The sequence below is a fragment of the Diabrotica undecimpunctata genome, unplaced genomic scaffold, assembly GCF_040954645.1.
Source record: "Diabrotica undecimpunctata isolate CICGRU unplaced genomic scaffold, icDiaUnde3 ctg00000573.1, whole genome shotgun sequence".
NCBI lineage: Eukaryota > Metazoa > Arthropoda > Insecta > Coleoptera > Chrysomelidae > Diabrotica > Diabrotica undecimpunctata.
The window spans coordinates 1,352,679-1,363,649 of record NW_027311888.1 but is presented as its reverse complement, the minus strand read 5'-3'; positions in this window follow the sequence as shown (position 1 = coordinate 1,363,649).

Below are 10,971 nucleotides of genomic sequence, written 5' to 3'. Positions count from 1 at the left end.
ACACACACGCACGCACACACGCGCACACACGTATACACTCTCCACCTTTCGACTCCTATCCATTAGTCGCCTCTTAAGACAGGCATGACCTTCTTGCGTCGGCCGTATTCTAATCTCTGCGAGCCGAATGGACACACACATACATACACACACACACACTTACACACGCACAAACACACACATACCCACACACGCACACACACACACACACACACACATACACTATTCACCTTTCGACTCCTACCTATTAGTCGCCCCTTACAAGAGAGAGGGCCTTCTTGCCTTGGCCGTATTCTTATCTCTGCAAGCCAAACGGACACACACACAAATACACACACATACTCACACACACACAAACACACGCACACACACAAAGACACATACACTCTTCACCTCTCGACTCCTATTCATTAGTCGCCTCTTACGACAGGCAGGGACTTCTTGCCACGGCCGTGTTCTTATCTCTGCGAGCCGAATGGACACACACACACACACACACTTACACACACACACGCACCCACGTACACACACACGCACACACGCACACACACACAAATACACTCTTCACCTCTCGACTCCTACCCATTAGTCGCATCTTACGACAGGCATGGACTTATTGCCTTGGCCGTATTCTAATCTCTGCGAGCCGAACGGACACACACACACTGACACACACACACATTCACACACACACTCACACACGTACGCACACACGCACACACACACATACACTCTTCACCTCTCGACTCCTACCCATTATTCTCCTATTACGACAGGCAGGGACTTCTTGCCACGGCCGTGTTCTTATCTCTGCAAGCCGAACGGACACACACACACACGCATACACACACACTCTCCACCTCTCGACTCCTACCCATTAGTCGCCTCTTACGACAGGCAGGGCCTTCTTGCCTTGGCCGTATTCTTATCTCTGCGAGCCGACCGGACACACACACACTGACACATACACACAATCACACACACACTCACACACGTACGCACACACGCAGACACACACATACACTCTTCACCTCTCGACTCCTACCCATTATTCTCCTCTTACGACAGGCAGGGACTTCTTGCCACGGCCGTGTTCTTATCTCTGCAAGCCGAACGGACACACACACACACGCACACACACACGCACACTCACACGCACACACTCTTCACCTCTCGACTCCTACCCATTATTCTCCTCTTATGACAGGCAGGGACTTCTTGCCACGGCCGTGTTCTTATCTCTGCAAGCCGAACGGACACACACACACTCACACACACACACACACATACACTCACACACATACTCACACACGCACAAACACACGCACACACGCAGACACACACATACACTATTCACCTCTCGACTCCTACCTATTAGTCGCCCCTTACAACTGGCAGGGTCTTCTTGCCTTGGCCGTATTCTTACCTCTGCAAGCCAGACGGACACACACACATACACACACACTCATACACGCACACACACGCACACATGCACACACACACACATACACTCTTCACCTCTCGACTCCTACCCATTAGTCACCTCTTACGACAGGCAGGGCCTTCCTGCCACGGCCATGTTCTTATCTCTGCAAACCGAAAGCACACAAGCACACACGCACACACACATATACACTCTTCACCTCTCGACTCCTACCCATTAGTCGCATCTTACGACAGGCAGGGCCTTCCTGCCACGGCCATGTTGTAAATCTCTGCGAGCCGACCAGACACACACACACTCACACACACACATACAAGAACACACACACACACGCACGCACACACGCGCACACACGTATACACTCTCCACCTTTCGACTCCTATCCATTAGTCGCCTCTTAAGACAGGCATGACCTTCTTGCGTCGGCCGTATTCTAATCTCTGCGAGCCGAATGGACACACACATACATACACACACACACACTTACACACGCACAAACACACACATACCCACACACGCACACACACACACACACACACACACATACACTATTCACCTTTCGACTCCTACCTATTAGTCGCCCCTTACAAGAGAGAGGGCCTTCTTGCCTCGGCCGTATTCTTATCTCTGCAAGCCAAACGGACACACACACAAATACACACACATACTCACACACACACAAACACACGCACACACACAAAGACACATACACTCTTCACCTCTCGACTCCTATTCATTAGTCGCCTCTTACGACAGGCAGGGACTTCTTGCCACGGCCGTGTTCTTATCTCTGCGAGCCGAATGGACACACACACACACACACACACACTTACACACACACACGCACCCACGTACACACACACGCACACACGCACACACACACAAATACACTCTTCACCTCTCGACTCCTACCCATTAGTCGCATCTTACGACAGGCATGGACTTATTGCCTTGGCCGTATTCTAATCTCTGCGAGCCGAACGGACACACACACACTGACACACACACACATTCACACACACACTCACACACGTACGCACACACGCACACACACACATACACTCTTCACCTCTCGACTCCTACCCATTATTCTCCTATTACGACAGGCAGGGACTTCTTGCCACGGCCGTGTTCTTATCTCTGCAAGCCGAACGGACACACACACACACGCATACACACACACTCTCCACCTCTCGACTCCTACCCATTAGTCGCCTCTTACGACAGGCAGGGCCTTCTTGCCTTGGCCGTATTCTTATCTCTGCGAGCCGACCGGACACACACACACTGACACATACACACAATCACACACACACTCACACACGTACGCACACACGCAGACACACACATACACTCTTCACCTCTCGACTCCTACCCATTATTCTCCTCTTACGACAGGCAGGGACTTCTTGCCACGGCCGTGTTCTTATCTCTGCAAGCCGAACGGACACACACACACACGCACACACACACGCACACGCACACTCACACGCACACACTCTTCACCTCTCGACTCCTACCCATTATTCTCCTCTTATGACAGGCAGGGACTTCTTGCCACGGCCGTGTTCTTATCTCTGCAAGCCGAACGGACACACACACACTCACACACACACACACACATACACTCACACACATACTCACACACGCACAAACACACGCACACACGCAGACACACACATACACTATTCACCTCTCGACTCCTACCTATTAGTCGCCCCTTACAACTGGCAGGGTCTTCTTGCCTTGGCCGTATTCTTACCTCTGCAAGCCAGACGGACACACACACATACACACACACTCATACACGCACACACACGCACACATGCACACACACACATACACTCTTCACCTCTCGACTCCTACCCATTAGTCACCTCTTACGACAGGCAGGGCCTTCCTGCCACGGCCATGTTCTTATCTCTGCAAACCGAACGCACACAAGCACACACGCACACACACATATACACTCTTCACCTCTCGACTCCTACCCATTAGTCGCATCTTACGACAGGCAGGGACTTCTTGCCACGGCCGTATTCTTATCTCTGCAAGCCAAACGGACACACACACAAATACACACACATACTCACACACACACAAACACACGCACACACACAAAGACACATACACTCTTCACCTCTCGACTCCTATTCATTAGTCGCCTCTTACGACAGGCAGGGACTTCTTGCCACGGCCGTATTCTTATCTCTGCGAGCCGACCGGACACACACACACTGACACATACACACAATCACACACACACTCACACACGTACGCACACACGCAGACACACACATACACTCTTCACCTCTCGACTCCTACCCATTATTCTCCTCTTACGACAGGCAGGGACTTCTTGCCACGGCCGTGTTCTTATCTCTGCAAGCCGAACGGACACACACACACACGCACACACACACACACACACACACATACACTATTCACCTTTCGACTCCTACCTATTAGTCGCCCCTTACAAGAGAGAGGGCCTTCTTGCCTCGGCCGTATTCTTATCTCTGCAAGCCAAACGGACACACACACAAATACACACACATACTCACACACACACAAACACACGCACACACACAAAGACACATACACTCTTCACCTCTCGACTCCTATTCATTAGTCGCCTCTTACGACAGGCAGGGACTTCTTGCCACGGCCGTGTTCTTATCTCTGCGAGCCGAATGGACACACACACACACACACACACACACTTACACACACACACGCACCCACGTACACACACACGCACACACGCACACACACACAAATACACTCTTCACCTCTCGACTCCTACCCATTAGTCGCATCTTACGACAGGCATGGACTTATTGCCTTGGCCGTATTCTAATCTCTGCGAGCCGAACGGACACACACACACTGACACACACACACATTCACACACACACTCACACACGTACGCACACACGCACACACACACATACACTCTTCACCTCTCGACTCCTACCCATTATTCTCCTATTACGACAGGCAGGGACTTCTTGCCACGGCCGTGTTCTTATCTCTGCAAGCCGAACGGACACACACACACACGCATACACACACACTCTCCACCTTTCGACTCCTACCCATTAGTCGCCTCTTACGACAGGCAGGGCCTTCTTGCCTTGGCCGTATTCTTATCTCTGCGAGCCGACCGGACACACACACACTGACACATACACACAATCACACACACACTCACACACGTACGCACACACGCAGACACACACATACACTCTTCACCTCTCGACTCCTACCCATTATTCTCCTCTTACGACAGGCAGGGACTTCTTGCCACGGCCGTGTTCTTATCTCTGCAAGCCGAACGGACACACACACACACGCACACACACACGCACACGCACACTCACACGCACACACTCTTCACCTCTCGACTCCTACCCATTATTCTCCTCTTATGACAGGCAGGGACTTCTTGCCACGGCCGTGTTCTTATCTCTGCAAGCCGAACGGACACACACACACTCACACACACACACACACATACACTCACACACATACTCACACACGCACAAACACACGCACACACGCAGACACACACATACACTATTCACCTCTCGACTCCTACCTATTAGTCGCCCCTTACAACTGGCAGGGTCTTCTTGCCTTGGCCGTATTCTTACCTCTGCAAGCCAGACGGACACACACACATACACACACACTCATACACGCACACACACGCACACATGCACACACACACATACACTCTTCACCTCTCGACTCCTACCCATTAGTCACCTCTTACGACAGGCAGGGCCTTCCTGCCACGGCCATGTTCTTATCTCTGCAAACCGAACGCACACAAGCACACACGCACACACACATATACACTCTTCACCTCTCGACTCCTACCCATTAGTCGCATCTTACGACAGGCAGGGCCTTCCTGCCACGGCCATGTTGTAAATCTCTGCGAGCCGACCAGACACACACACACTCACACACACACATACAAGAACACACACACACACGCACGCACACACGCGCACACACGTATACACTCTCCACCTTTCGACTCCTATCCATTAGTCGCCTCTTAAGACAGGCATGACCTTCTTGCGTCGGCCGTATTCTAATCTCTGCGAGCCGAATGGACACACACATACATACACACACACACACTTACACACGCACAAACACACACATACCCACACACGCACACACACACACACACACACATACACTATTCACCTTTCGACTCCTACCTATTAGTCGCCCCTTACAAGAGAGAGGGCCTTCTTGCCTCGGCCGTATTCTTATCTCTGCAAGCCAAACGGACACACACACAAATACACACACATACTCACACACACACAAACACACGCACACACACAAAGACACATACACTCTTCACCTCTCGACTCCTATTCATTAGTCGCCTCCTACGACAGGCAGGGACTTCTTGCCACGGCCGTGTTCTTATCTCTGCGAGCCGAATGGACACACACACACACTTATACACACACACGCACCCACGCACACACACACGCACACACGCACACACACACAAATACACTCTTCACCTCTCGACTCCTACCCATTAGTCGCATCTTACGACAGGCATGGACTTATTGCCTTGGCCGTATTCTAATCTCTGCGAGCCGAACGGACACACACACACTGACACACACACATTCACACACACACTCACACACGTACGCACACACGCACACACACACATACACTCTTCACCTCTCGAGTCCTACCCATTATTCTCCTATTACGACAGGCAGGGACTTCTTGCCACGGCCGTGTTCTTATCTCTGCAAGCCGAACGGACACACACACACACGCATACACACACACTCTCCACCTCTCGACTCCTACCCATTAGTCGCCTCTTACGACAGGCAGGGCCTTCTTGCCTTGGCCGTATTCTTATCTCTGCGAGCCGACCGGACACACACACACTGACACATACACACAATCACACACACACTCACACACGTACGCACACACGCAGACACACACATACACTCTTCACCTCTCGACTCCTACCCATTATTCTCCTCTTACGACAGGCAGGGACTTCTTGCCACGGCCGTGTTCTTATCTTTGCAAGCCGAACGGACACACACACACACGCACACACACACGCACACGCACACTCACACGCACACACTCTTCACCTCTCGACTCCTACCCATTATTCTCCTCTTACGACAGGCAGGGACTTCTTGCCACGGCCGTGTTCTTATCTCTGCAAGCCGAACGGACACACACACACTCACACACACACACACACATACACTCACACACGTACGCACACACGCACACACACACATACACTCTTCACCTCTCGACTCCTACTCATTATTCTCCTCTTACGACAGGCAGGGACTTCTTGCCACGGCGGTGTTCTTATCTCTGCAAGCCGAACGGACACACACACACACGCACACACACACGCACACGCACACTCACACGCACACACTCTTCACCTCTCGACTCCTATTCATTAGTCGCCTCTTACGACAAGCAGGGACTTCTTGCCACGGCCGTGTTCTTATCTCTGCGAGCCGACCGGACACACACACACTGACACATACACACAATCACACACACACTCACACACGTACGCACACACGCAGACACACACATACACTCTTCACCTCTCGACTCCTACCCATTATTCTCCTCTTACGACAGGCAGGGACTTCTTGCCACGGCCGTGTTCTTATCTCTGCAAGCCGAACGGACACACACACACACGCACACACACACGCACACGCACACTCACACGCACACACTCTTCACCCCTCGACTCCTACCCATTATTCTCCTCTTACGACAGGCAGGGACTTCTTGCCACGGCCGTGTTCTTATCTCTGCAAGCCGAACGGACACACACACACACACACACATACACTCACACACGTACGCACACACGCACACACACACATACACTCTTCACCTCTCGACTCCTACTCATTATTCTCCTCTTACGACAGGCAGGGACTCCTTGCCACGGCCGTGTTCTTATATCTGCAAGCCGAACGGACACACACACACACGCACACACACACGAACACGCACACTCACACGCACACACTCTTCACCTCTCGACTCCTACTCATTATTCTCCTCTTACGACAGGCAGGGACTTCTTGCCACGGCCGTGTTCTTATCTCTGCAAGCCGAACGGACACACACATACACACACACTCACACACACACGCACACACGCGCGCACACTCGCACACACACATACACTAACACACACAAACACGCACATACGCACACACACATACATTCTTCACCTCTCGACTCCTACCTATTATTCGTCTCTCACGACAGGCAGGGTCTTCTTGCCTCGGCCGTGTTCTTATCTCTGCAAGCCGAACGAGCACACACACACTCACACACACATACACTCTTCACCTCTCGACTCCTACCCATTAGTCGCCCTTTACGACAGGCAGGGCCTTCTTGCCACGGCCATGTTCTTATCTCTGAGAGCCGAACGGACATACACACACACTCACACACACACGCACGCTCACACGCACACACACATGCACACACGCACAAGCACACGCACACGCACACACTCTCCACCTCTCGACTCCTATCCATTAGTCACCTCTTAAGACAGGCAGGGCCTTCTTGCCTCGGCCGTATTCTTATCTCTGCAAGCCGAACGGACACACATACATACACACACGCTCACACACGCACACACACACGCACACACGCACACACGCACACACACATACACTCTTTACCCCTCGACTCCTACCCATTAGTCGCCTCTTACGACAGGCAGGGCCTTCTTGCTACGGCCATGTTCTTATCTCTGCGAGCCGAACGGACATACACACACACTCAAACACACACGCACGCTCACACGCACACACACACACACACGCACACACGCACACGCACACGCACACGCACACACTCTCAACCTCTCGACTCCTATCCATTAGTCACCTCTTAAGACAGGCAGGGCCTTCTTGCCTCGGCCGTATTCTTATCTCTGCAAGCCAAACGGACACACACACACTCACACACACAAGCACGCACACATGCACACACACGCACACACACAAATACACTTTTCACCTCTCGACTCCTACCCATTAGTCGCCTCTTACGACAGGCATAGCCTTCTTGCCTCAGCCGTATTCTAATCTCTGCGAACCGAATGGACACACACATACATACACACACACATTTACACACGTACAAACACACACACACCCACACACGCACACACACATACACATACACTATTCACCTCTCGACTCCTACCTATTAGTCGTCCCTTACAAGAGGCAGGGCCTTCTTGCCTCGGACGTATTCTTATCTCTGCAAGCCGAACGGACACACACACACTCACACACACACGCACGCACACACGCACACACACGCACACACACACACACACACACAAATACACTCTTCACCTCTCGACTCCTACCCATTAGTCGCCTCTTACGACAGGCATGGCCTTCTTGCCTTGGCCGTATTCTAATCTCTGCGAGCCGAATGGACACACACATACATACACACACACACTTACACACGCACAAACACACACACACCCACACACGCACACACTCACATACCCTCTTCACCTCTCGACTCCTACCCATTAGCCGCCTCTTACGACAGGCAGGGCCTTCTTGCCACGGCCGTGTTCTCATTTCAGCGAGCCGACCGTACACACACATACACGCACACACAAACACACGCACACAGGCACAAACGCACACACGCAAACGCTCACGCACACGCACACACTCTACACCTCTCGACTCCCATCCATTAGTCGGCTCTTAAGACAGGCAGGGCCTTCTTGCAACGAACGCATTCTTATCTCTGCGAGCCGAACGGACACACACACACTCACACACAAACACACACACGCAAGCACACATACACTATTCACCTCTCGACTTCTACCCATTATTCTCCTCTTACGATAGGCAGGGACTTCTTGCCACGGCCGTGTTCTTATCTCTGCAAGCCGAACGGACACACACACACACGCACACACACACACACGCACACACGCACGCACACACGCACACACACATACACTCACACACACAAACACGCACATACGCACACACACATACATTCTTCACCTCTCGACTCCTACCTATTAGTCGTCTCTCACGCCAGGCAGGGACTTCTTGCCACGGCCGTGTTCTTATCTCTGCAAGCCAAACGGACACACACACACGCACACACACACGAACACGCACACTCACACGCACACACTCTTCACCTCTCGACTCCTACTCATTATTCTCCTCTTACGACAGGCAGGGACTTCTTGCCACGGCCGTGTTCTTATCTCTGCAAGCCGAACGGACACACACATACACACACACTCACACACACACGCACACACGCACGCACACACGCACACACACATACACTCACACACACAAACACGCACATACGCACACACACATACATTCTTCACCTCTCGACTCCTACCTATTAGTCGTCTCTCACGACAGGCAGGGTCTTCTTGCCTCGGCCGTGTTCTTATCTCTGCAAGCCGAACGGACACACACACTCACACACACACACATACACTCTTAACCTCTCGACTCCTACCCATAAGTCGCCTCTTACGACATTCAGGGCCTTCTTGCCTTGGCCGTATTCTTATCTCTGCAAGCCAAACTGACAGACATACACAAAAACACACACATACTCACACACGCAAAAACACACGCACACACACAAAGACACATACGCTCTTCACCTCTCGACTCCTATTCATTAGTCGCCTCTTACGACAGGCAGGGACTTCTTGCCACGGCCGTGTTCTTATCTCTGCAAGCCAAACGGACACACACACACGCACACACACACACGCACACGCACACGCACACGCACACACTCTTCACCTCTCGACTCCTACCCATTATTCTCCTCTTACGACAGGCAGGGACTTCTTGCCACGGCCGTGTTCTTATCTCTGCAAGCCGAACGGACACACACATACACACACACACTCACACACACACGCACACACGCACGCACACACGCACACACACATACACTCACACACACAAACACGCACATACGCACACACACATACATTCTTCACCTCTCGACTCCTACCTATTAGTCGTCTCTCACGACAAGCAGGGTCTTCTTGCCTCGGCCGTGTTCTTATCTCTGCAAGCCGAACGAACACAAACACACTCACACACACACACACATACACTCTTAACCTCTCGACTCCTACCCATTAGTCGCCTCTTACGACATTCAGGGACTTCTTGCCACAAACGTATTCTTATCTCTGCAAGCCGAACGGACACACACACATACTCACACACGCACACACACACGCACACACGTACACACACACATACACTCTTCACCTCTCGACTCCTACCCATTAGTCGCCCTTTACGACAGGCAGGGCCTTCTTGCCACGGCCATGTTCTTATCTCTGAGAGCCGAACGGACATACACACACACTCACACACACACGCACGCTCACACGCACACACACATTCACA